This window comes from Rhinolophus sinicus, linkage group LG07 (genome assembly GCF_036562045.2).
Source record: "Rhinolophus sinicus isolate RSC01 linkage group LG07, ASM3656204v1, whole genome shotgun sequence".
Taxonomy (NCBI): Eukaryota; Metazoa; Chordata; class Mammalia; order Chiroptera; family Rhinolophidae; genus Rhinolophus; species Rhinolophus sinicus.
Genome location: NC_133757.1, coordinates 77,268,540 through 77,295,588, shown reverse-complemented (window position 1 = coordinate 77,295,588; position 27,049 = coordinate 77,268,540). Strand labels below are relative to the sequence as shown.

Sequence of the window (27,049 nt, the reverse complement as noted above, 5' to 3'; positions counted from 1 at the left end):
TTTATGTTCCCATGAAGTTGTGGAATGACATATTTTTTAGACATAGTTAGCCCATGTCACAGTACTGCATTCTATAGATTACCTTCTTTGGTAGTGATTGTACCTAGGGAAATTTGTAGCTTTAATAGTCCCAAGTAACTTTTTGCTGCAGGATAGTTATATGGAATGTGTAAGCGACAGCACAGACCATGCAAGTGAATTCCTTGTGAAAGTGAGAACAGATTTGTCCGATTTAGCTTGAAGGCAATCTATTGCAGCTTACATCTTTTTGGTTACTTGGGTCTCTGCCCTGTATTCTGGCCTTCCATTGGCTATTGTGGTTTTTAAAATCACTGTGTCACCCCAGATCGAACGCTACTCCTTTTTTCCATCTCCCAAACAACTCCTACTACAACTCTAGGATGCTGATGGCCTAAGGCTCAGGGGTGATGGAATGAATTACAACCTAAGGAAAAGAAATAAGGAAAACTAAAATGTGATGTTAAATTCTGAGTACCAGGAGAAAAGAAAAAAAAAAATTGCTTTAAATTTTATAGGAGTCCTTTCACAGAAATACTTATATTTCTAGTTTGATAGAAGACCCATCAAATTCCTAGGTAGATCACTTCTCTTTTTAGCCTTGCCTTAAAAATTATGTCCAACGATCAATCTGAATGAAAGAAACAAAGCCAATTACAATCCATTCCCAAAGAGCCACCCATTCCAAATCATTATCATTGGCTACACAAAGACCAAGTAAAACTTTGACGTTATAGTTGTTTTCTTTTTGATGTTGTGCCAGATCAATATTTTAAGCAAGCTTTTCACTCCCACTACCTCTAAGGATTGAAGAAATTATTAATGATGTTTTCAGGAACTGTCGTGATGAACTTCAAAAAAGAAGAGACTACTCTTGTAAAATGGCTTGAAACACTCACTATGAAGAATGCTCATCCTTTGCAGGCAATTACGAACACTACTGTGAGCCACAAAGTCCACTTAGTGGGATGTTTAGAGTCAATAATCAGATAACCAGATTTGGGAAAAGTAGGAGGTGGCATTGTCTAGCCACTTTCTGTCATACCGGGGGTGCCAAAAAAATGTGTACAAGTGGACACTTTGGTCAGTGTGCTCAAGCAGTATTTCGCCATAATCAGAAGTGTCTGGACGCTGATGGTAACCACTTTGAGCACCTCTTGTCATTGCAGAAGTCAAACGTGACTTGTATTCATCATTCGTATCGGTATATATTGAGTAGTACAATTTTAATGCAGTTTTGCTTTCTTAAAATGTGTGTACATTTTTTTTCGGTGTCCTCTGTATTTTTCTGCCATACTATACATTTGTTTATATTAACTATTTGCTCAACTTGTATGTATGATCCGCCAGGAGCAGTTAAGCCTATTTTTTGTCTTAAAATGCTAAGCTAAATTCTTTTCAGAAGGAGTAAAACTTAAAAACCTTGATTAGGTGGGTTAATACACATAGAGCCAAAATGTTTGTTCAAAGTGAGTAGATGTGGTAAAAAATGGTCGCTATGCAATTGTGCTCAATTAGACTTTCTCCTTAGTGACTCTCATACATAAATAGCAACTCAGAGTGACCCGATTATGATTGTTTACATTTTCTTTACCAAGCCTATATCTCTAGATCAGCAAAATGTTTCTTTTGAAATCTTTTCAGAGTATAGGACACATATGCCTGAAGACTCTGAACATGCAGAGTCAAAGATATTTACCAAGTCTAGCATCAATCTACATGATACCCAGTGTTTCACGTCAATGATTGAGAAGAGGGCAGTGAAAATGCAGGCACATGCTAGAAGAGGGAAAATTTCAGGTCTGGTCCTGACTCTGACCCCACCTAAATATATGACCTTGGGCCAGTCACCTGATCTCCTTGAATCTCATTTCTTTATTTGGAAGAAGAAGCTACAGCTCTGTTTAAATTTCCTCTCTCTTAACGTTCTATGAATGTAAATTTTTACTATTATGTTAAATATAAAAATGGTGTGGGTTTTTCCATCTTAAGTAAGTGTTTATAACTATTGATTTTATAAAGCCGAATTCATTATAACTTTGGATTCTAATTGCTGTGAATCTATTGCGATAAATCAAAACCAAGCATTATATTCTCCGTGTAAATTGTTTCACTTCCTTCACAATTTATGCTAGTGAAGATACTTGTTAGGTATCCAGTAATCGTCCTTAAAATAGAGGTTGGTTTGCTACATTTATTTTAGCATTTACTATGAGTTACTCTCTAAATAAATGCTCATTTCTTCACTCCTTATAGCCATTTCTGTACATTCCAATGTAATGTGGTATTATGCTTCCAAATGAGTATTAACATTTAGTATGAGACAGTCCAGCATTTTCATTGGGCTATAGGCAGTACTATTTTAATTTTCATTTTTTTATTGAGATGTAATTCACATACCATAAAATTCATGCTTTTTAAGTATGCACCATTCACAAAATTTTGCAGCCATCACCACTATCTAATTTCAGAATGTTTTAGCTAGTTTTTAACAAAATCCAGAATGAGTTCTATTAATATAAAATGATTTATTTTGTATTAATATAAATTAATATTAATATACATTTTACATTTTATTTAAATTTTTAATTTAATATTGTCTACTCACATAAAATTTTAATTTTTTAGGTTTAGATTTCACTTGTGTTTTATCCAACTTCTCTTCATTTTGTTGGTGAAGAAAGGATTCCTGCTTTCGGATTAAGGGAAGACTGAACACAACACCCAACAATAGAAAGATGAGATTGATGGCAAGCAACTAATCACATATACTCACAGCCCAGGTGAAGATGATACTGCATTCCATGCAAGGCCACTTAGGGGTTGTACTCAGGGACAGAGTGAAAAACCAGGGACTGTGGGAAGCAGGCTTTGTAGTATAAGAGCAGGGGTGTCCCCTGTTCCTACTGGAGGATCTGATTGGCTTGTTTGAATAATACTGTGGGCTGGCAAGGAACTGAAACCCACTTCTCAGGGATAAGCAAGGACTGTGGCTGGTCCCCATAATAAGGAGGATTGTTTATCTAAGGCAGGGGTGTTCAAACTGCGGCCTGCGATCCATTGTTAATTGGCCTGCAGCAAATTCCAAAAATTTATTTAGTTTACTTAAATAAACCAGGTGAGGCAATATGTACTTCACCTAGAGTGAGTGGCCTGGCTGTTTGTGTGTTTTACCGCATATGGCCCTTGGTGAAAACTGTTGAAAAAAGTTTGGACACCCCTGATCTAAAGGAATGGAGTGGGGAGGGGAACGGGCAGTTAAGCCTTTCAAATCCTCTGATTTGACCAGATGTCGAGGCAGCATGTAACATTCGGACTTAATAGTAGGCCTTATTTTGAGTGAGATTCATGAAAAGAACATTTTGGTTTTTAACTATTTTGATAACTTGAAAGATAACTTGATATTTGTTTTGATAATAGAAAGAACAAACATACTGTAGCCAGAGAACTACTATAATAGTCATTGTCAATGGTCAAAAGATGTTAGATTTAATGTAGTTTTCCAAGATGATTAAATTTGAAATGTGTAGGGTGTTCATTGAAGGGGGGTTAAATTTAGAGCCAAACTTTCAAAAAGTTATTTTGGATGACAGCTTTGTCTCTTTTATTACTTTGAAATGTTGTTGATGATAGGTTTCTGTGTTTTTAAAGAGACGTTTTCAGTGTCTAGAAAATATCTTAAAACCTGACTCAGTCCATTAAAATGTGTGTGTGTGTGTGTGTGTGTGTGTGTATACACACACTAAGTTTGTGGCCAAATTAGACATAAAGGGATCTTCTGCCCTAAGTTAGTCTTTTCTAAAGAAAAAAATTAAATATCATGCTTATTCTTACTCTTGTTCTTGTTCTTCTTTTCTTCCTGTTATTGTTACTAATATTATTCGGTAGTATCTCAAGTTATCTTACATATTTCAGCATCATATTTATTCATCACAGAGCATCATTTCTAGTCATGATTTACTGAAACTGGCCCTATTCTGCGCAGGAGAACCAATGAAAATTTGATCATTAAGATGAAAGATTGTAGATGGGGGTTGTGTGGGTGAAAAATTCCCTACTGAAAACAAGAGGACATACTCTTAGACTACTCTTTGGGAGATTTAGTTCAACAACAGGAGAATTCTTGGAAATGTAAGGCAGGGCTCTTAAGACATTCAACGGAGACCAGATAGTCTTGTAGAAATTTCCAAAATTATTAGGGTCTCATATGCATGAGAATAGTGCTCTATTGACGGTAGGAATAAAATCTAGATAATCACTTGAAGAGACCTGTTACACACTATGTAAGATTTTAAAAACAAGAAAAGGAGCAATGAAAATAGGAGAGAACCAGGCTGAGAAACACTAATTATCCCTAAGTGTATTTTATTAGTTTAATTTAGAAATTGGAAATAAATATTTTAGGAAACAATGGATGATATTATTCCCCCAATTTCATGTTTAGAGACAGTTTCAATTGGTTTTATTAGTAAAAAACAAAAATACTAAAGGAGCAAGGGAAAAAAGACGTTCAAGTGAAGCATTGAAAAAGTGGAAAGTATCATTTTAATTTATAATGAGATAAAATAGTTTTATTGTCCAAAGACATATAGGAACATAAATATATGTTACAGTTAGATTCTCATAGTCATTACTTTTTTCTAGGTCAATCTATCTCTTCTAATCTACTTTATTATTAAATGTACAATTAATACATTGATACATACTTTTTAATTTTAATAATTTTTTGGATATTTTAAATTTTCAATATTTAGAGAAAATATATTCAACTTTGTATTGCTTCAGTGTTTAGAGCTTGCTAGTGATAATAACCTTGTTTTCCTGAAGATTTAACAAAATCATTTTATGTTTTCCTAATCTTTGATTCAGTTATATTTGAAGAAGTGCTATAAGGATATATACCTGTTTATGATAGTAGGTTCAAGTTACATACTATAGTCATTGTGGCTCTGTCTTATAAATGTGTTTCCAGTATGTCTCAGGCTCATCTGGCTCAAAACATCTTTTTGGTGTCCCCCTCTTCCTCTCTGACCTCACTTTAACCACTATCTGCCACCATACCTTCTGAAAAATAGTCTTAGCTCAGTGGCTTACCAGTCACTTTAATCTCTGTCAATAATCTACTCCATTCAGCAAACATATACTGAAATGAGTCTACCTCCAAAGAGCTAATGTTTCCCAAGTAATAATGCTTTTATCTTGTTCTCCTTAAGAAATTACTATGATTTATTTCACGTCTCCAGTTAATCTTCACTCACCTGGGACTATATCACTTTATATAAAATTATATAACTGTCACATTATCTATGGACATATAAATACAATAATCTTTATTAACAATTTAAATATTTGTATTTACATTATATTAACATTTTTATGTATTTAAGTAGATGTAATATGTAGTCATATATGTATACCCACTTGTATATGTATAAATATGTTAATAACTAATACAATCCTTTCAACAATAGAAAACATTTTTTTCCTAAATTTCCTTTAAAGGAATTTTGGGACCATGTTAAAAAAGTATTATAATTGTACACTGACTGCATTCTCTCTCTGTGTACTTGCAAACAGATGCAGTCTTTCTTCTCTTAAAGATTCTACAGTCATTATTCTGGGACTTAAGGGTAAAAAAAAGACTAGCTATGGGTCTTTACAGAATCTAGATGCCTATAGTAGACCCCAAACATTCTGATTTGTTGGGACTGAAAGAAGGCTAAAGCATCGGCACTTTTTACAAGCAATCCTAGTTTGATGCAGATATTTCTTGAATCACATTTTTTTGTATTCCGTTCTAGATGAGAATCACCTAGTTCAGCATCAAATGCAGTTATGCATTAAAAAACTGATCTTTATTGATTGCTTTAATAAACTTAAGCAGATCCTTCCCTGAAGTGTTGACTGACTCTCATTCTAAGGGAATGCCAAATTTAAAAGTTGCAGTGTTCTAAACCATCATCATCATTATCATCGCAGTGTTCTATATTTCCATATGTAATGAACTTCATAGCTGTGGGTTGTGTTTCCAAGTAGAAATCTCTAGTTTTAATTCTAGCATAAGTCCTCTTCAGTATTTCTGATTTACATGGAATGGAGGTGCTCTGCATGGAAGAAAAGAAAACATGAGAGGCACTGATCACCAACCAAGAGGACCGTGTCATTTCATTTGAATAAGAGGATCTCAAAGACGATGATCAAAGCTAATTCTGCATAGAACTCCTTCAAAGGACACATACAGAAAATGAGAGGAAATACCAAAGGTACTTATTATCCTGTTTAAACCTGACAGGTGTTATCCAGACTCAGGTCAACTTACTCCAGACCTTACTTAGTTGCTTGGGGTGAAATAACGGCTCAATTAAACTTGGAAATTAGTTTTTCTCTAAGACTAATAGTCTGACAGCCTCCATAATACTTGGATTTGTGCCTTGAACCTTCTATTTTTGTTTTCAATTGGCAATACATGCAGATTCTAAAAGAAATGTAAAGATTTCAAAAAACAATAGATGAAAGTAATTCTCTCTTTTGCCCCCCAGTCCTCTGGTTCTGCTTAGAGGCAACTGCTATTAGGCATTTCTTATGTACATTTCCAGAGTCTATTGAATATTGTGGTATGTATTGGATGGGGGGAAGAGGAATATAAATAAATGCAAGTCAGGAAATTCCCTTGGTTTTAAAATAGCAGGAAACATGCATTAAAGAGTGACTTAGTGGCTTGAGTTAAAGTCATTGAGCAGACTATTTACCAACAGAGTGTATCTTAGATACCAGAGGAAATATAATATATTCTTCATGCAGCTTGTATTGTCTCAGGGAACAAAAAAATGGAATTTTTAAGCAGGTGCTGCTTTCAGCAGACAACAGAAATTTAAATGATAATGCATTTTAACAAAATGAAAATCATTTGAGTTTTAAGATACCCCTTGAGATTGTAGAAACACTGGTAACCAATCAAGTGTTCTGGCAGAGTAAAATCATTTCGTACCCTATTATAGTAATGTGTTTGGAAAGCAATTTGGAAATAAAAGGAGAAATTGCTTCCCCTGACCCATTCATGAAACTGCTTTGTAAAATCTAACTAAAAAGGTTTTAGAAAGACAAAAAAAAAAAAAAAAAAATACAATGGCCGAAAAATGGCAAAGTTCATAACTGAGTATTGAATAATAATGACTTTGAAAACAAAACTTTAACCGAATGCCTACTATTTATAAGATACTGTGCTAGGGTTATAAAACACCCTTGAAGAATTATCACTATAGTTAGGAAATGATATATGTGAAAAAATTTAAAAGTTTTTCTAATATAGTATCTGTTTAGAAAATGAGATCAGACTAAGTGGACTCTGTAAACCAGATTCTCTTCAGCCCTTAGTTACTCTTTTTTGCAGAGCAGTAGCTCATCCAGGTTAATGAGAGGATCAGTTGCAGGAGCAGATAATTCAATACTGGGATGAGGCAGATGCTTTTTTTAGTACCGTATTTTCCTGAAAATAAGACCAGATTTTATACCGTATTTCCCCCAAAATAAGACCAGGTCTTATGTTAATTTTTGCTCCAAAAGACTCAGTAGGGCGTATTTTCAGGGGCTGTCTTATTTTATTTTATTTTTTTTTTTATGTACAACAATCTACATTTATTCGAATACAGTCATGTCATCTTCTGGAACATCGTCCTAACATACTAAATGTGGCCGTCTGGCTGACGATCTTAACTGGGGCTTATTTTCGGGGAAACATGGTACATATCACATTTCAAGAATTTTAGTTGTTTTGGACTGTACTTCTACTAGTCCTACCAACAGCCTCGCTGATTTATTTTTGGTAACATTATTAGTAATTGACTAGTCTTTGGACATTAGAATTCCTGTAGGTCACAAAGTATATCGTATTTTTTTAGGTAAAATTTCACTCTCTGTTGCATGTGTGTGCATGTATGTTTGTGATTATATTTGTATTTATATTTTAATGTGTTGAAACTCTATGTAAACACCATAATCGGTTTGAATTCAATAAACTGATACCTATTTCCCTTGTCCAAATCTACAACCATTTGGGATATAGAGAGGAATCATGGTGACTGGAGATCAAAGTATCAGTTTCATTCTTGATAAAGGTTAGATTGGAGTTCATGGCCTAAACTGACAGTTACAATGGGCCTGTCTTCTAACCCTAAACTAGGTAGATTTTTCCACCCAGTCCTTGGCTCATTTGGGCAACCAGAGGCTTCTCCCATTGGGGCAGATCCTTTATTGCAGTGGAAGAGACCATCCCAGAATGCATATACAAGTATTCTGCTGAGACCAATTTAGAAAGAGAACCCTGAAGGGACTGAGCTACATTTTCCTTGTTCCTTCTCCCAAATTCACCAATCAGATAATGTATTCCTCTTCTTCCCTAAATAGTTAATTTTAGATCTGGGGCAACTACAATACAAGTAGTCCCTGGGGCATTGTATTCTACCAGAAAGCAAGGAAGTTTAAGGAAAAATGGAATCATGTTAAGAGGAAAGAAAACCCAGTTTGAAGATGTTCCTACTGAGCAAATTTATGACATATTTGAGCATCCAAAAATGATAGTGTCTACAATTGATTGTAATATATGGTACAAAATTCTGATGATAATAAATACATACATATATGAATATATACATATATGTATATGTTTTTTATGCTCAATTTTACGCTCGCGTGCGTGCACATACATAATATGAAAGGGGGAAAGAACAACATTTTTTGTGAAAGATGTGCTAGATATAAAGGTATATATAATGATAGAATTGATAATTCAACATTTGTAGCTGATTCAGGTAAGGGTCATCAATCAGTGCTAAAACCTAATTATGTCAATGATCATTGGGAAACAGGATATTCAAATTGTTGGCAAAATAATGCAGCACAGATTGCAGAGAAAAAAATGTGTATTTATAGTGGTCAGAACTGGCAGTCATCTGTCATCATCTTTGTCAAATGACTACATTTATAGTTGATATCACCAATAGTAAGGCAATGTGATATATATATATACACACACACACACACACACACACACATACACATATATATGTGTATATATATATATATATATATATATATATATATATATAATTTTCTGATATGTAATATGAAGAAAAATACCTGTAGTGTATTCTTGCTGATAATAATTACCTGGATCTCATAAAGTCTCTACACCCCATTCCAAATCCTAACAAAAAGAAGAAAGAGGGAAGAAGGAAGGGAGGGAGAGAGGGAGGGGAAAACAGAAGGAAGAAAGTGTTATTTTTTTCATTCTATTTCTTCCTCACAACAATTTGTCTTTCTTGAAGTGTGACTCATTTATAGTATTAGCATACAGGAAGCTACAAGTTTTTGTTTATTTTGTTTTATTGTCTGTCTGTGTAGGATTTCTTGCTGTTAATAGTACAGTTAAAGTAGTAATTCAGAAATTAGTATTAATACATACATAGAATTTGTAAGTCAATATTCTCTTGTAATTTTTCTGGCAAGGATTAGTCAGTCAGTGCATTCCCCAAAAATGCATTTGATTTGCTTTTTTAAATAGAAATTTGTATGGCATGTATCAGATGTATTCAATGCACGAACTTCATGTAAGAAATTACATTCTTATGTAAAGCCAGCTAATTCACTGAAGGCCACTCAAGAACCATGCTAATGAAAATGATGCTGTTTTATAGAGTAAAGTGGTGCATCCAGAAGCTACTCAGAGTAGCTGGCGCAGGAAACTAGTTTTCAAACAAGGCCACTATCTGTAGAATTTCAAGAGGCTTGCCTTCCCTTTGATAATCAAGTCTTAGTATTTTCCAGTTTTAGGTCTTAGAAGAACAGTTACTAATAGTTTCTTATTTCTGTTTAACTATAATCTTACAACAGAGGAAATTATAAATTCGTGTCAGTAAATATAATATTATTTATTTCTCAATTGGTTCTCAGAAAATATCAATTTCTTTGATGAGCATTATGCCATTATGAAAACTGCTCTTTCAAGTTTTAAAATAAATTAGGTTTACAATTATAAGATTGTATTTCCAAATGCCAAATGTAATTTCTATGACAGGATGAATTTTTTCCCCATAGACAAATGTTCAAGTTCTACCATTGTTTAATGGCAATAAAAAAAAACTTCTCTTTTCATACCTGCATATACTTCATTTAGCTTCCTTCCATCTGCTCTGCAAATGCTCTTAGAAACTGTATCCCATGGCAACCTCCGGATGGCATTTTAGCTCCCTGTCTCCCCAGGGAATTAATCTTTCCCAGGAACCCACCTTAGCACTTCAAGGATGACATTTTTCATTAATCTGGAAGGGGCGTGTTTTCTGGGAATCCCTCCTACAGTTTTCATTATGGAATATAGATATTACACATACATTCCTTTATACTCACAAGAAGATACTTGGTTTTCACATGGTTTGTGACTCATATTTAAATCCCAAAGCAGAGAGTGAGCCATATTATTTTACAAAATCACTGTTCTCCTGTCTGTAGACAAAGAAATCACAGATAATTATTTTTATCAGTGTGAAGGAAGTCTTCTGTCATAGAAAGTTATTTGAAATATAAGCTTATAAATTTAGAATTTTAGTGGGAAAATAAAAACTCAAGTCCATTCACTTCATATTTATAATGCATAACTATATCAATTAACTTGTTAATTTATGCTGAGAGAATTGTGGCATACAAAAAAGAACAATGAGCCAAAACTATCCAACTTTGGATCTATTCCCAGGGAGGCCACTTACAGCCACACTATTTATAGGTCATTAAGTCTCTCTCAGCCTCAATTTTGCAGTTTAAAAAATGGGTGAAACCTCACAGGGTGTTCTGAAGATGAGATTATTATAAAAACTCTTTGTTAATGACAGAGCTCTATGCAGGGTTTATTACACTCTCTATTTCAACATTTTATTATTGTGAGTGTTATCTATACACAATTAAAACCTAATGATATTGTAGCTTTAAGCACATTCATTCAAATCAATGAAATGAAGTGAAATTCTAAGTGAAATCACTGTTGGTATTTTAAATCTTGGGTAAGAAACAACAGTAAACTGTTTTCTGCATAATATGTCCTTATGAAACCAAAGTATTTCATAACATTTAGTATTTGAATTTAAAATTGCATTTGTACCTTTGAATATACATACATATTTTAATAATGGTTTTCAAAGCATAATTATTTTGAAAAATACTTTAGCAAACTATCGTGATAAATCACTATGAAGAAATTAAAATTCATATGTGTTCAAAAAGATGTTTATTTTTAAAATACTTTTTTCCATTTCTCCTTCCAGATGTTATGATTGGTAATATTGATGATGTTTATAAAAGTAATGTGTAACGATTGCATTCTAATGAATCTTATTCAAAACATTCTAATTGCATATGCTTTTATAAAACTTTGAATTGTAAATTACTAATACGCAATAAAAGTTCAGGAACATAGGATTCGCTTTCTAAAATAAATGTGATGATTTCAGAAAAATTTTAAACTAGAAATTTACTTAGAACAATGTTTCATTTAATAACATTCAAGATTTGATTGCATTTATATGGAAGAAGCCATGAAAAAAATCTATACTGTGCCAATATTTCTGTATATAATGAAAATCATAATGAAATAATCCTTTTGTACGTAACAAAATCGTATAATTTAATTCAGAGAAAAGTTAATGTAAGTAGTTGTAAATGCTGATCACTGCACTTTTCAATGACCACCTCTCTGAGACTATACATCTTTTTGGATAATTTATTCCACCTTCAAAATTAGAAGGCAAGTCTCAAATAGTTTTCTATTTTTGCTTAATTATAGCCACATCCAATAGGAAAATACAAATTCGTAATAGTAAAATATTAATTTGTTTTTCTTAATTCTTTGAATTACATAGTGTTTAAAAAGTATTATCAAGCCATAAAACTTCTTTTTCAAGTTATAAAATAAATTAGATTTATGATTATGAGATTGTATTTCCAAATGACCAATTATATTTGTTGTGACAAGAGCTCCTTCTTCTCACATTCACTACTGTTCTGTGGTAGAACACAAAAAGAAAAACAAACAAACACAAATCTGCAATTCTAAGTGGGCTAATATTTTGCTAATATAACACTTTCAGCTTCTCTGCACCACCATTTCTCCTAGGAACCACTGTACATTTTAGTTGAGAGAAGTATTTAAAAATCATGATCTATACTCTTTATCTTCCCTTTCCTTCACTTCACTTTCTAAACAATCCAGTTCAAAGCCATTAGGTGGGACCAAACGGAGTACAGGGAAGGGGATGGGCTGTGAGACAACAGAGTTGGGTATAAGAGTTCAAAAGGGAAAAGAGGGAGAATACATGCTGGGGTGTTAGCCTTAGTGCAAGGTATTGGAGTCTGAGTGGGGCGACTGGGGTGGCTGCCTGAAGGGAGCAATCCCACACACGGTTTGGACCCCAGTAGAGGGAAAAGCGCACGAGGAGAAGTGGAACAGAGGAGATTGTGCATTTTATTTTATATTTGCAGAGGAGTATTTTTAATGTAGAATAGGATTGCTGGGTCAGTGGGTAAATCCATTAACAATTTTGGAGGATTCTGCAGCAATTCTACCATTCTGAGCTCTCACTAGCAATGCAAATGTGTTCATAGCTTGTTTCCTTACAGCTTTGTGTGTTCTCAATATTTTTGTTATTTTTGCCAACTTGATAGATGAGAAATAGTATTTCAGGGTTCTTTTAAGTTGTATGTTTTATAATTATGAGTACATGAACATCATTTCATGTATTTAAAGATCATTTGTATATCTTGTGAATTCTCTGTTCATACTCTGAATATTTCTATGGGGTTTTAAGGTGTTTTTTTCCTCCTTAATTTCAAACTGTGATTGATATTCATAGTTGTTTGTGTAAAAGCTTATAGTTTGTTTTTTAAGTTTGCTTATGACACATTTTGTCATTTTAAAAATATAAGTGAATGTATCTGAATTTAAAAAAATATAGGTGGATATATCTGCATTTTTTTTTATTGTTTCTGGATACATCATTGTTAGACAATTTTGCCTCCAAATTATAAAGAATTAATGTAGGTTTTTTTCTGATGTATGTATGTAGTTTTTTTAAATGATTCAAATGTCTTATCTATTTACAGTAATACTGCTCTGTGGTGTTAGATATGGATCCAATTTTGCCCAATGGTTACACACTTGTCCACACTTTCTTATTTAAAAGTCCATTTTCTCCGAGAATTATAGAGATGAGTCTAATTTTTGAATGTCTATGTGTATTTTTGGGCCAGTACAATACTGTTTTAATTATAGAAACTTAACGGCATGTCTTATCATTTGCTGGAGCTAAGGTCCCCTCATTTCTTTCGCAGGGTTTGCTCACTGTTCTCCATTGTTGACTTTTCCACTTGTATTTTAGAATCAACATGTCCCGCTTTAGAAGGAAAAACAAAACAAAACAAGACAAGAAAAACTCTGAGCATTTTGGGGGATAATTAAAAATGTACATATTAACTTGGATAAAAATGACTGTTTTATGATTACTTTGCATCTTTTGTAAGTAGAATTTTCTTCATATAGTGTTCTTGATAAATATTCCTATTTATCTTTTTGTTGTTTTTACTTCTATTGTGATATACATGTATATGTTTATTTATTTATTTATATAAATATATAACTATAGTTGACATTCAATTTATTTCTGAGGTATACTTATCTATACAATTCTCTATTCACTTAGTTCTCTCTCAGGATTCCTTTCAGTCACTCATACTAAGATAATTTTGATACCCACCTCACCCAAATGCGCAGATAAATATGTAAGAACACCAATGTTAACCACAGTTTAGTCTCAAACTCCCTCTTTTCTCCAGATAACACACAATTCTTTACGTAAGCTTTGTTCTTTCCTTTCTCCCCTCCACCCTTTCTCCCTCCTTCCTTTTCTTCCTTCCTCCCCTCCCTTCATTCCTTTATTGTCTGTCATGCCATATTGTACAAGAGGAAGTAAATGTTGGATAGTTAGTATGAAGAGGGAAAACATTTGGTTTATTAAGCTTTCAAAAGGCCATCTGGAGAACCTAAAATGATGAAACAGTAAAATGTGTAACACTAATCTCTCTCATGCAATTAATGACAATATAACTTCTGCACACTTTTTAGAGTTTCTGTTTATTTGTTTTCATTATGCAAATAGATCCATTGATATTTCACAATACTTTGTATTTGGAATTCAGATTTTACTATCTAAATTCCATTTAAATTACATAATCTTTAAAACGATCCTTCGAGACATGAGCAGTTTTCAAGTTATTCATTTTAATTTAAGCAAAACTGAAGGTAATCATAATTAAAGCTGGATGTCAGTAGTTGGACTATTCTGAGGCCAAAGGAGGATACCATTCTTTAATTTGTAAAAGATGTCCTTTGCAGTTGTTGACGGATATTTGATTGCTAAGACTGTACTTATTTTGAGTATTTGAAAACGCACAGTTTATAAAAAAATTATTTAGTGAAAGTAGAAATAACAGTGACCTGTTTTAAAAATTGCATTGATAATAATTTAAAAGTAGGTCTATGCAATGTATTCTTCTCTTGTGGAAACATTTTGTTGTTATTTTTCTGATTTTCAATTTGTTGTATATAGTTTGAAGTTAGTTTTTCTACCATATATATTTGCAGTCTGTTCCCAGGGGCAACAGGTGACTTTTGTAAATCAACTTCTTAATTCTATGGGCAAATTTATTTTAAATAATTATACAACTTCTGCTTTAGCTGCATGTGCATTGATTTGTAAATAGATCCAATAATGATAAGAACATGTAATTATATCTACAACTATAATGTCACTCTACCCATTCTTTGAAAATGACTAGTAATATTATCTATTAGTACAGTTTGTTAAAATATTATCTGTGATCTTTCTTCGTCTGAAAAAGAACATGAAGAGATTCTAAGAGTGTGATGTCAGCTACCTGTATGAACATTGGCGTTCTTAGCCCTTTCAACCAGACATAGACAATTCAATATTATAATCATATTTGCCTTTTGCTGGAGTGGGTCCTAAAACAAATAAGGGGTGGAATAATTGGTGCTATTTTATATACACTCTTATATGGAGATATAAGAGGCAGTGAAGCATGTGGCTGTGAATATTTCCTCTTGACGTGCTGCTGAGAATGTACAAGGATCCCAAACGGAAGCTCTTGCTTATCTTCACATAATGTCCCTTTGCTTATCCTTCAAGTGTGTCATCTTTTTCTTTATCCTCATTATGTTTAAAACATTCTGTCAATTTCAGACTGTATCATCATGGAACAACTGTATCAAACTGGGGCTGGATATTCTAGTTGGATTTTTAGCTTGTACTCAGTCTTTGGGGCCATTGCCCAGTGGCTTAGCTATTCAGCAGCCCAGGAAGGGCATAAGCGACCTCTTCCGTCTTATACTAGAAGAGACCATTTTGAACTTACTTATTAGAAAATAGAACTTCAGTTGACACAATCATAACAAACTTAAATATTTAGATGTTTTGGAACTGTATAGAAGTTGATATATACATCCTTTCACATGGTCTGTGTATTGGCACAGCTGACATCAGCAACAGTCTTGATTATAATACAGTTTAAAGACTATTTATATAGACCCACAGTTTGTACAGTTTTGTGTGATTTTTCCCTTACACAAACTTAGTTTCCTGATGGTTAATTTTTTTAACACTTCACTGTAAGTTTATTCGTTTTAATTTTCTTTTTCAGGAAATGTACCCAAAAGGAGTTCTGAAAGAATAGACTCAGTTGTCCTGCTGTGATTAGACGAGACACTGCTGTATTTTGTAAGTTCATCTGTTTTTATCCTAGATTAAGAAGACTTTCTGCTGTTGAGAAACACTTTTTCTTTTTTTTTCCATTTGGAATTAGAGTAGAATTTTGCTTTAATGGAAGACTTAATTGATTTTATTCTTTTCAAGCTTCCTTTTACCTGATTTTTTTTTCTATTTCAGTGAATAGTGAAAAGTATTTCTTTTTTAGGTGATCTCTGTTTCCTTTTATCTGTTAGCCAATATTTTAATGACTTATGATAAGAACTTTATCAGCTGATGAGCTAGTTTAAAGGGGCAGTGCTGTCAGTAATACTGATTTGGCCTGTGCAAATATATTGGTAATTATAATGTCCTTCATCTCAGTGAACAAATATATTTGATTTAATTTGTGATAACTCTCTTATGTGGCCACATGAAGCTAACTAAACGCTGACCATCTTTAGGAAACACATTCATTTTATCTCATCAAAATACTTGGATTTTACATTCCAGGATTATAATATTCATTTCGATGAGATGTGTACTATAAGACTTTGGTGTAATAGAATTTGTCTAATACTCATTTATTATAAATGCCACAAAGCAAACAAAGGCTATTGTGTGGAAAGTCATGAATGGCATTAAATTGAATGTTTAGAACCTTCACATTTATAACCCCCTGATTACATCAAAGTTGAGAAATTCTGCTGTTTCAGTTTTTAAAATACAGTATAAAGCAAATAGATCTTCCCCTCTTTTACAAGCTGCCTTCTTATACTGAGTTAAACTAGTCTCTGCATGTAATTATTAGTTTTCTATGACAGACCCAGTAGATTGAGAGAATGTAATTATTTGACATTTGCAACTTTTCTCTCTCTGTCTCTCTCTCCCTCTCCCCCCCTTTCTCTTTCTACACCTCCCTCCTTCCCTCCCTCCCTCCCTCCCTCCCTCCCTCCTTCCTTCCTTCCTTCCTTCCTTCCTTCCTTCCTTCCTTCCTTCCTTCCTTACATTCAAGGCAGACTATTTCCAACGAACAAGAGAAAAAATATGTTATAGCCCCTCCATAATAAATGGACGGGGCATCAACTAGATGAAAAGATATACTTAAAGATCTGTAATCAGTGGCATAAGTAACCATCCCAACTGCTCTTCATCAGAGGTATTTTGTTACCATAGTATTTTTGAACAACTTAATTAGTGCTGAATATTATTACACGAGAGCACACTTAAAGGTTACAGCAGATTTAGGAATCTATATAGTAATTTGGAAGGCATAAATCAGTTCAAAAATATCCTGAAATTGGTGGAAAATCACATATAAGAAAGAAGGGAAAATTTGTAAAGACAAATATTAACACATTTCATGAAGAAAAAACAAAGATTATGTAGACTAACAAAAAACCTTCATCTTAAATTTAAACTGTGGTAAAGCAATTCCATTTTTTCCTAAACTCTATCCACTTATATTATTATTTTTTTCTATGTAAACCCTGGAGTTTCCCTCTAAGTCGTTGCATTTAATAAAAATGGTCAGTTCTCTATTTTTTATTACAGATTTATCCATGTATGTGTCTAGCTCTTAAATTTCAGTTTTTTTATCATGGGATAGCAACAGTATTAAAATGATTTTATACAATTTTATATCAACCTATTCAGCTAATGAAGAATCTGAAATATATAGAGGAGGTGCAGGAGAGAAATAAAAATTGTGTTTAAAATTTTTTGGCAGTATGTCTCTGATAAAAATATAAAGGAAGTAGAATAATTCCATTTGCAGAAGAAAATAAGAAAGATATATCTGAATATTATTCTTCATGTATATGAAGAGATCTTATAGAAAAGGGGATCAGTTCTTTATTTTGTAGTGATTTAGAAAAAAAACAAAACTGAAGTATAATAAACCTGTACTATTATCAGTATAGATTTCCATGCTGTGTGAATTTGTAAGCACTAGAATAACTATAGATAGCACTGGGAAAATCCCTTATTTTGAAAGATTTTTTAGAACGAAACCAATCCTATCTTGCAGGAACTATCCCAGAGAAAAAGCGCTCACTTATCCAACATGAGAAATGTTTCAAACCCAGTTACTATTTTACATGCTGGGGTAGGTCGTTAGCTTCAGTCAGCATTGGCTTCGCTTTTCTGAGACCATACGGAAGAGGAAGTTAACTGGTTTAGCAAGATACCTGCTCAGCGATGGTCCCTGTTGTATAACTGTCCAGTCCCTGATGGAGAATTTGTACAGTTTTCTCTAAGGGTATAAAAAGTGATCAAAGTAGAACCTTTGCAATTACAATGAGAACTTCCCTGGGAGCGACGCTAATTTCATCTGGCTGGAATTCATCTAAACCAATGCTTTAATGAGCACATTAAAAAAAAAAAAATCACAGGTATCTTTTTGCAGTTCATTATTGACATTTCCTTAAGAAAGGATTATACTTCGCAAGGTAATGATACCTTTCAACAGAGGCTATGTTTCTGGAATTTTAGACAAGGAATTATTTCAATTTAGAAATAACTCCATTTTCTGGCTCATGCAACTAATTATTTTATAGGCTTTATTTTCCCAGAAACTCAGTAGAGATGAAATCAGCATATATTTTTTTCAAGTTTTTTTTTTTTTTTTTTTTTTAATTGAAGGGATTAAATCAAATGAATATTTGTTCTAAAACTGTGGGGAATAAAAGTGCAAAATATCACTGCATCCAAATTACTATAATCTCATTGGGGAAAAAAATCAATTATATAAAAATTAAATATAGGATTAAATTCAGTAAAAAATGCAGACTATATTATGACCTTTCTCACCTCCCATCCTATTTTAAGTCTATCCTTTGTATGTCACATACATATTCAAAGAAATGTAGGGAAAACGACAACAATAATGAATGAATGAAGTGTTGCAGTTATTCGAGAATCAGTGTAATGAAAATTGAAAAATTAAATATAGGTAAAACTTAATGGATACTAAAGGACTGATATTACAGATAGGGTAAAGTAAGGACAACAGACGACTTTAGAATTTACTTAGGATGTATGATACATCCCAACTTTAAAGGTATTGAAAAGAGAATTTTATCTAATGAATAGTGGAAAGTAAAGCTAAGTAGATAAGTTTGGTCTAAACCATGAAAGATCTTAATTCCATGCTGGGTAGCCTATGCTTTATCCTGTGGGAGGCAGTCATAGGAGACATTTCAATGAAATTCTCTCCTATCAATTACTGAATAATTGATATGGGGGGAAAGGGTGAAACAAAATCAAAGATGGTGCCATCTATCTAAGTCTGAATAAGTGGGAAAATGTGCAGTGAATGGAAATCTGAAAATTAAGAGGTTGGGTGGAGAGGGCAGTTTGTATGAATAATACATGCATTGAGATCTCCCAATTAGTGAAATATCCTCAACTTATTTTCCAAGAGTTTTTTAATCTCTACTTATATTTTTATGTCAGCCCCATTCTTTCTGTTTTTATGTCATTGGCATTTTTTTATAGTAAGACAAATGGGTCATTTGCATTTTTTGTCATTTTATACTATCACTACACCTCTAGTTTATCTAAAAGTAAAATTTTAAATGAATAAACTTAGGGGTTCTTGAAATATTGAAATAAATGTTCATTCATTTTTGAGTACGTTTTACCCACATAAAGTCCAGAGGTGATATTCAGGAATAATTGTTTGCTTCATTAATGATCAAACAGTTTGTTTTATAACCATGCACATTTTGTAGCAACAAAATGGATTTGATTCTTTGTTTCATTTACAAATCTTCCTCTTACTTCCTAAAAGACACTTGGTCAGAAAGAGGTAACTATGAAGTTGTACCATAAACATTTCATTTGTCGATTTGCTCATTTACTAATAGGCACATACTTATGATGTGGCCAGAAATAACTTAAACATTCTCAAAGGAAGATAAAATGATGCTTAACCTGAAATTTAAAAAATTTAATGAACTATTTAAGTGATATTTGTAAAAATACACGTAAGATATATAAAAGAGAGTAGAACAGATGGCATAGATACCTACAGAAGTTGACGTAAAAGAATGAAAAATAACAATATTTTCCTATATGGCAGAGAAGACTAATTTAAAATAAAAATATTTATTAGTAATTTTCAAGAGTGTTGTAAGATCAGTGAGACTTGTCCATGTGGACCCTTTTGGGACTCCAGCAATCTGTTGTGATAGAGTAGAATTAATAACAATTATTTCAGCAATACAAGCTAATATCTCAATCTGTTTTTAGATATATTTTTAACATTTTTTTTAATATATGTTACAATATATGTTTTAATGCTGTTTAATATTATCTAAACTAAAAGGCATTGGTGGTGATTGACAAGAAAAATACAGACTATGAACCAGAAACCACTGATACATGATAAATACCATGAGCCAGGGTCAAAATTGGACAGGAGATGGTTATAGCAAAACAAAACATAACAAAACAAACAAACAGATGTGTTGGGGCAAGCTATAGTGTTTCTGTATATAGCTTTGAGTTTGGTAGACTCACCTTGTCCAAAAGAAGGGCTAGCAGTTCAAAAGAAACATTTTTCTCCCTCATGTCTTATGAGGATGGTTATACATTTGAATGACATAATGGCATGCATTCTCAATAGAAACTGTAAAACTTGGGAAAGATCTTCCACATATGGTTGCTTCTTATTTTTCAGCCTTTGGTAGACACCTTGAACAAAAGTTAAATGCAATCACACGAGGAAACAAAGTGACTATGTCAGCTTTCTGATTATTTAGAAACACAGGGAAAAGCCCGAAGAATCGTAAAGGAATAAAATAGTTGTCAGCTTATTTTAGACAATTATCTTGAATGTCAATGGTTTCCAGCAGGCTTACGATAGGAGTTTTATGATAGGCAATTCATAAGTGAAGTTTTAGTGAATATCTGAAGGGCAGGAATTTTTCATTCCTGACTGAGAAAGCACCTCTATGGTATAGATATCAGCCATGTTGAAAATAAAGATATTTCATTGTGAAAGTTAAGGATTATGAATTCATTCATTTAGGTAACACATAAACTTATTTAGCATATGTTGATGCTCATTCTGTTTATCACTAGAAGTTGAGGTACCTGTGTGCAGTATGAAAATTTTTGTCAGAAAAGAATGTTAAATGCTTAAAAGAGCATTAAAAGGATGTTAATTTTGTGTCTTCGTGTTAAAGATTTTGAGCAGAGATCTTGCAGATATGCTATATACCATCAAGACTGTGAAACCTTAAATGGCCCTCTTAATGAGTTTAATTTAATCGAAACTCTATTATGATAAATTTGCTAGGTAAACATTTTTTCCAAGTAGATTTATGGATATATGTGTATTTTTCCTGCTTTTTTAAAAAAATCTATGTTCTATATTAGGAAGTTATGGTAGTTATTTGGAGTAAAGCTCTTAACACCTCTAAATGGAAAAAGAAAATTGATATGTAGCATAAACATAAATGAGTAAGTGCAAAAATTAGAAGTCTCTAAAAGGAAAATTCAGTTTCCTTTCAGTTAGAGATTCATTTATAGAATAAAGATCAATATAGTGAGCATCAGTTCCCAAAATAACAAAATTTTATCCATTATTTCTTCTCATGAACTGCAGCAGCGTTCCTTGCTGATTAGCAGAGATGTTTTTTCTTCTTTGTTCATGATTACTATGTGGGCATCCATGATAGAAAATATAACAAAATTAAAAAGCATTCGGTTCTCCATTTTTATTGCTTTTTAAACACACACACACACACACACACACACACACACACACACTCCTGATATAATTTCAGAAACACCATTGACAAAAATTCTTTTTGAATAATTTCTTTATTTAAAAAAGACTTTCTGTAAGTGTGACAAACTCTAATTTGTTTTTCCAGCATAATTACTAAATGACTTTCTTTTTCATTTGTCTTAACATTAACGTTAATGAATTCACCTTTTGTCCTGCTCTGAACTTGATATTGAAAAGGGTTTTATGCATCATTGCTTCTTAATATGCCTCAGGTAATTGGTCCTATTACAGTCTCTTATATAATACCTACCTGAGATAATCAGAGACAACTTTCCAAGAAGTAGAGTTTATCTCAAACTGATTTTGTTTCTGTGAAGTCATTATCAACATGGATGATGTTTTGATAAAAAAATATATAAATGTATAGAAATAAAAACAAAGTATGTTATAGACTTGATTGATTGGATTGGATTAAATTGATTAGATTGGATTGATTGGATTGGGTTGTATGGTGTAACAAAGTCAGACCTTTTATTTATGTTGCCAAGAGTACTGTTTTCAAACTTTGTGTTGTATTTTGAGGAGACTGAATCGAAGCATTGTTGATGATGACAAATTCAGGCATTTGACTGGTTTGAGGATTGTCTACACAAATCCAACATTGGTCATATTTCAAATGATAAATCTGAAAAACAGAGTCTTTTCTGCTTTGTAATGGTCCAGAAAATTCTACATCATTGGGAGCCAAAAGGGGAAAATGAGGCCATTTATGCAGGCTTTTCCTATGGTGAGAGCACTTCCTCAGTGTTTTTAGTCCAAAGGCAAAATGACTTTGTGTCTAAATGTGTTACTCACAGTGTTTGAGGACAGACAAGAGTTATGAACATAGCTACTCAGCCTCAACCATTGCTATTACCATTCAAAAGTGTTTGGATTGGAAACCAAGTAGCCTGGGTTAGGAACTCCAACACTATTCTACCACTTCAATACATAGAATATAGTTATTTATATCAAACCTTCTAACACCATATGTGCAATGAGAAGAGCTCAAGCTTTGGAGTGAAACTGAAATTTAGATCTTGATTGATAATTTCTCATTGGGTGGCCTTGGTAGTTGGTACTTAGGCCAAGTACTTGCTCAGTCTCAGCCCAAGGAAACATTTTGTAAGATGGTGATGGTTAGTCTTTACCCTCTCTTGGTTGTTAGGTGCTTTACATGGCACACAGTAGGCCTTAATACATATCAGTTAGATTTTCTTTATATAATTCCATGAGCATTTAATATATTAAACATTAAATATTTAACTACAAGATTCTTTTTAAATAATGTGGCAATTATTCTTATATGTCTTCTGAACTTTACCTGTATTTTTTTCTATTTTCTATAGTACTATCGCCATTTCCTAAGTAATATAGACATAAATTCTTCCAATGTATCATTGATTCTTTCCCTTCTTTTGTATTGGCTACTTTGTGAGTCTGTAGGAATTATTATATACTAGACAATGTTAAAATAATCACTTTTGGTTTTTCAGAGGTGTTATAAATTCTCCAAAAATTCCTTGTTTGGAACATCTCAGCAGGCACTGCATGTGGTCAGAAAGGTACTTGCTGCGGGTCCTTGTCATGGCTTTGCCATTAGCTTTATCACCCTGGAAAATCCATTTGTTTCTCTGGGGTACAGTTTCCTACTTTATAAATTAAGAGGGGAAAGTAAAAATTCATTCATTCTATTAACCTTTCTAATATTCAAGGCATATTTATATATAATCTAAATCAATCTAATGATCATCTCTTTTCAAAAGATTCGACACCTGAACAAATTGACTCGAGGTGTCTCTAAGGTTTGATCTTTTATTGCAGAAGCAGACTGAGCCAATTTTTTTCACCATAAAGTTGCCTTCTGTTAACTATGAGGCAAATTACAAACTGATGACAATATTAATGGTAATTTTCTTTCAAATTATAGAAGGATTATATATCATAGTTGAAAATTATAAATTTGACCTATGTCAAGTTTGAAAATAGAGAAAAATATTCTGGATTTTTGTTAAATATTTATACTTATTTAGGAAATTTTTACATGTTTACAATATGTATTTCTCCCATTTAAAACCATCATAAAACTCTTCACTTTTCAAATAATTTATTTTTTCTTGGTAAAGATTTGTAATTGTTACAGTGCAGGATCTAAAGATAAATAGTTTATTCTTATATATTTTAAGTTTTGATGCAATCATGAGTGCTTTTTAAATTATATTTTTACCTAGTTGATCTTTATAAACAAGCATGCTAAAAATTTCATATGCTTAATAAGATCTTTAGGCAACATTCTGTAATCACATATATTAGTTTTATTAAATCATTAGTTGAAACTTTATTTCCAGGCATACATTCCATTTTGTAATTATTGTTATTATATTTCCTTTCATTCACTTCATAGATATTGTTTCCTCTTCTTAAGCCACTGCTTATCTTCCAAAAATTATATCAAATGGCTTCGGTCCACATACATGATAGCAAATCATTAACAGAGATTATTTGTGATTTCTTGACAATAACTGACATTCCCAATATTTTCTCCTAACATGTACAGAAGGTGCCAAAAAATGTATACACATTTTAAGAAAGGAAAATTATTAAAATTGTAATACTCGATATATACTGATAACAAAAGGTGAACACAAATCACGTTTGACTTCTGCAATTATAAGAGGTGCTCAGAGTGGTTACCATCAGCGTCCAGACACTTCTGATTACAGCAAACTACTGCTTGAGCAATGTTGACCAATGTCCACTTGTATACAATTTTTTGGCACCCCTGGTATTAATTTCTTAAACTTTAGTTCAATGTGGTTTAGTGATGAAAAACACAGAGTATGAACTTTTCTGGGCTTGAATATTAACTGTTACTTTTTAGCTATGTGGTTGCTCATCTGAACATTTGATTTCTTAATCTGTAACATAGATAGATGAAAGAGTTCAGTAAAATACTCTACAATACCTAATTAACACTGAATGACTATTACTCTTAATTCCTCGTGTTTACCATAGTAAAACATGTTGAACTTTTCATGGCTAAAAGTAAATTGTATTATATTAATGAAGGATCTAAGGTTACTATTGGTCATTTATATACTTATTAAGGAAATGGCTTCATATTTTTAAACAAAAGTCATAGTACAGTCTGTTTTTCTAATGAGAATTGTTTAATAAGATTCATGATACACCTTCAGGACAAATGTATTATTTTTAGCCAGTATTCATAAAATTTATACAGTGGTCTTAGGTACAGGAAATAAAAGTGTACCTGGTGTGTTAAACTGAACCAACACTTGAAAAGCAGAAGCATATTTAGAGAAAGAAGTTATTTTTTTATCCTTTAGGGCTGATTGTTTTTATCCTTTAATAATATTATAAATCCCAAGGTTTAATATGAGTGAGTAAAACATCATTTTGGAAATTGTATTTCTAGAAGGCATAGATAGCATACCTTTTGTTTTTAATTGCCTTTTTTCTTCTTTTTAGTTATTTTTATTAACCTACATCATCAAGTCCTTGCAATAATTAATCATTCCCATGCAAATATTTTTTATAAATCAATAGAACCAGGATGGCAAGATTTATTTTTTTCATAATTCAATCTTTACCTCGATCCAATTGTGTCCTCTCTTATCCTGTGCCTATCTAGAAAAATGGTGAGGAATACAAAAATGTAATTAGATTTCATAACAGAAGTGATTTTCATACACCAAGACAGACTTTAGAATTGCACTACAGAATTGTGGCAGGTATATTGAAAGAAACTCATTTGGCATTTGCCTTTGAGAAATCTGTAATAGTTATATTTCCCTTTAGGTGCCCATGATTTTTATTCTTAATAACTATGTATTATTTTTAATGCACAAAAACTCTTAAATTACAATATTCTTTCTTAAGTCTCTGCTTTAATGTCATTGGGAATTTAGCAAATTAAAAGACAATAAGGTGTCTTATGGTCTTATTTAAAAGGGAAAGTGCTATTGTCGAGAGCACATAATATGACATTATTATTTTGTACTGGTTGGAGAATATAATCTCTTGTATCTGAGTATGCTTTTTTTTTTTTTTTTTTTAAATCTTTAGCTCCATTATGACAATACACACAGTGGAATAAATAAGAGTCTCCTAAAATGGCTTTGAAAGGGCTGAAAATCATTTTTTTTGTAAGAGCAAATTTAACTTTTACTAACTTTTTGCAATTTATGGCCTATGAAAAAAAATCTCATAAAGCTAATATCTTTGGTTTATCTTGGGATTTTAAATAAATTACAAAACAGTATATTTTAGATTTATGATACCTATATAAATAGAACTGTGAAATACAATTTTTCTGTAACTCAAATAATAGATCAACTACATGAAAAGCATTTTTATTGCTGGAAAAAATAATTTTGTAATTTTTGGATATTTCAAAGTAGATTATGTAGATAAAAGAAATATATTAAATGGCGAAATAGAGAGAAAAACATTAAATGGTCCATTTACAGGTTAAGATTATGCAATCAAGTAATAGGAGGTAGCAAGTGATAGCATACAAGATTTTCTTTGGGCTTTTTGGGTTTAATAAGTGAATTCCTTCAGTAAAATATAAGTAGATAATCATTATTTTATTAGATTTCATTAGTTTAAAAAATTGTCATCAACTTTTCTAGTCACACAGAAGCATTGTGTCATTTTATATGTAGTGATAAAGTTGTCAGTGAGGTTTGTTTATTGGCCGTTAATAATGGTTTAAGAAATATGGATGGCTAATGAAACTGAATCTTAAAGAGCCATGAAATACAAACATATGTCTCTCAATTAAAACATTGATAAAATAGTGCTTATTTTGCAATATTTCTTACTTGAATTTTGAGAATCTGAAACTATAATTCACATGACACTCTAGAAGAAGAAATTATAAGCACTTACTGAATTTTGGAAGTTGACAAATTTAGAGTTTACATAAAATACTATCTTAGAATAGCAAATAATAATTGTTCATTTTACTAAGCTTATGCAATAGCAATTACATTTAGATAAATTATTTTCCTAATAAAAATAGTGTTTTTTATCTAAAATATGGAAATTTAATTCACTTTAATTAACCAAATGTATATTGTATACCTTTATATCCAAAAAATAATTAGTCCAGATGGGGAAAATGATATACAATAATATGCAATCTCATATCGCAAATAAATTATAATAAACTAAAATTACTAATCCAAGTTCAACATTTTAAAGACAGAAATCCTTTTTTGTAATAAATTTAGTAGGAGGGAAAACGTAATTCCAGCTTCTCTTATTAGCTATATGACCTAATACATTTCCTCACTTTTTATGATACTTAGCTTCTTTACCTATGAAATGGGATAAATCATACCTCACTGATGAAGCAATGATAATGCAATGAAATAAACATACCAAAGTGTCAAACATAGTCCTTAATAATTGGCAAATGCTCAGT

The 27,049-nt window shown here is 32.1% G+C and overlaps 1 protein-coding gene across 11 annotated transcripts in view; it reads left to right on the top strand.

Annotated features, from left to right (window-relative positions):
- MARCHF1 (membrane associated ring-CH-type finger 1) overlaps nt 1-27,049 on the top strand; it is a 633,309-nt gene that overhangs the window by 177,801 nt on the left and 428,459 nt on the right. For 7 of the 11 annotated variants that reach the window (XM_074337792.1, XM_019737038.2, XM_019737035.2 and 4 more), the window contains exon 2: nt 15,775-15,851. The exons of 1 other annotated variant lie outside the window; for it this stretch is intronic. The gene's annotated coding sequence lies outside the window, so the exon portion shown is untranslated. Of the gene's footprint in view, nt 1-15,774; nt 15,852-16,833; nt 16,978-27,049 lie in introns of all 11 variants that reach the window. 3 more of the 11 variants (XM_074337794.1, XM_074337795.1, XM_074337793.1) reach the window with 1 other exon arrangement.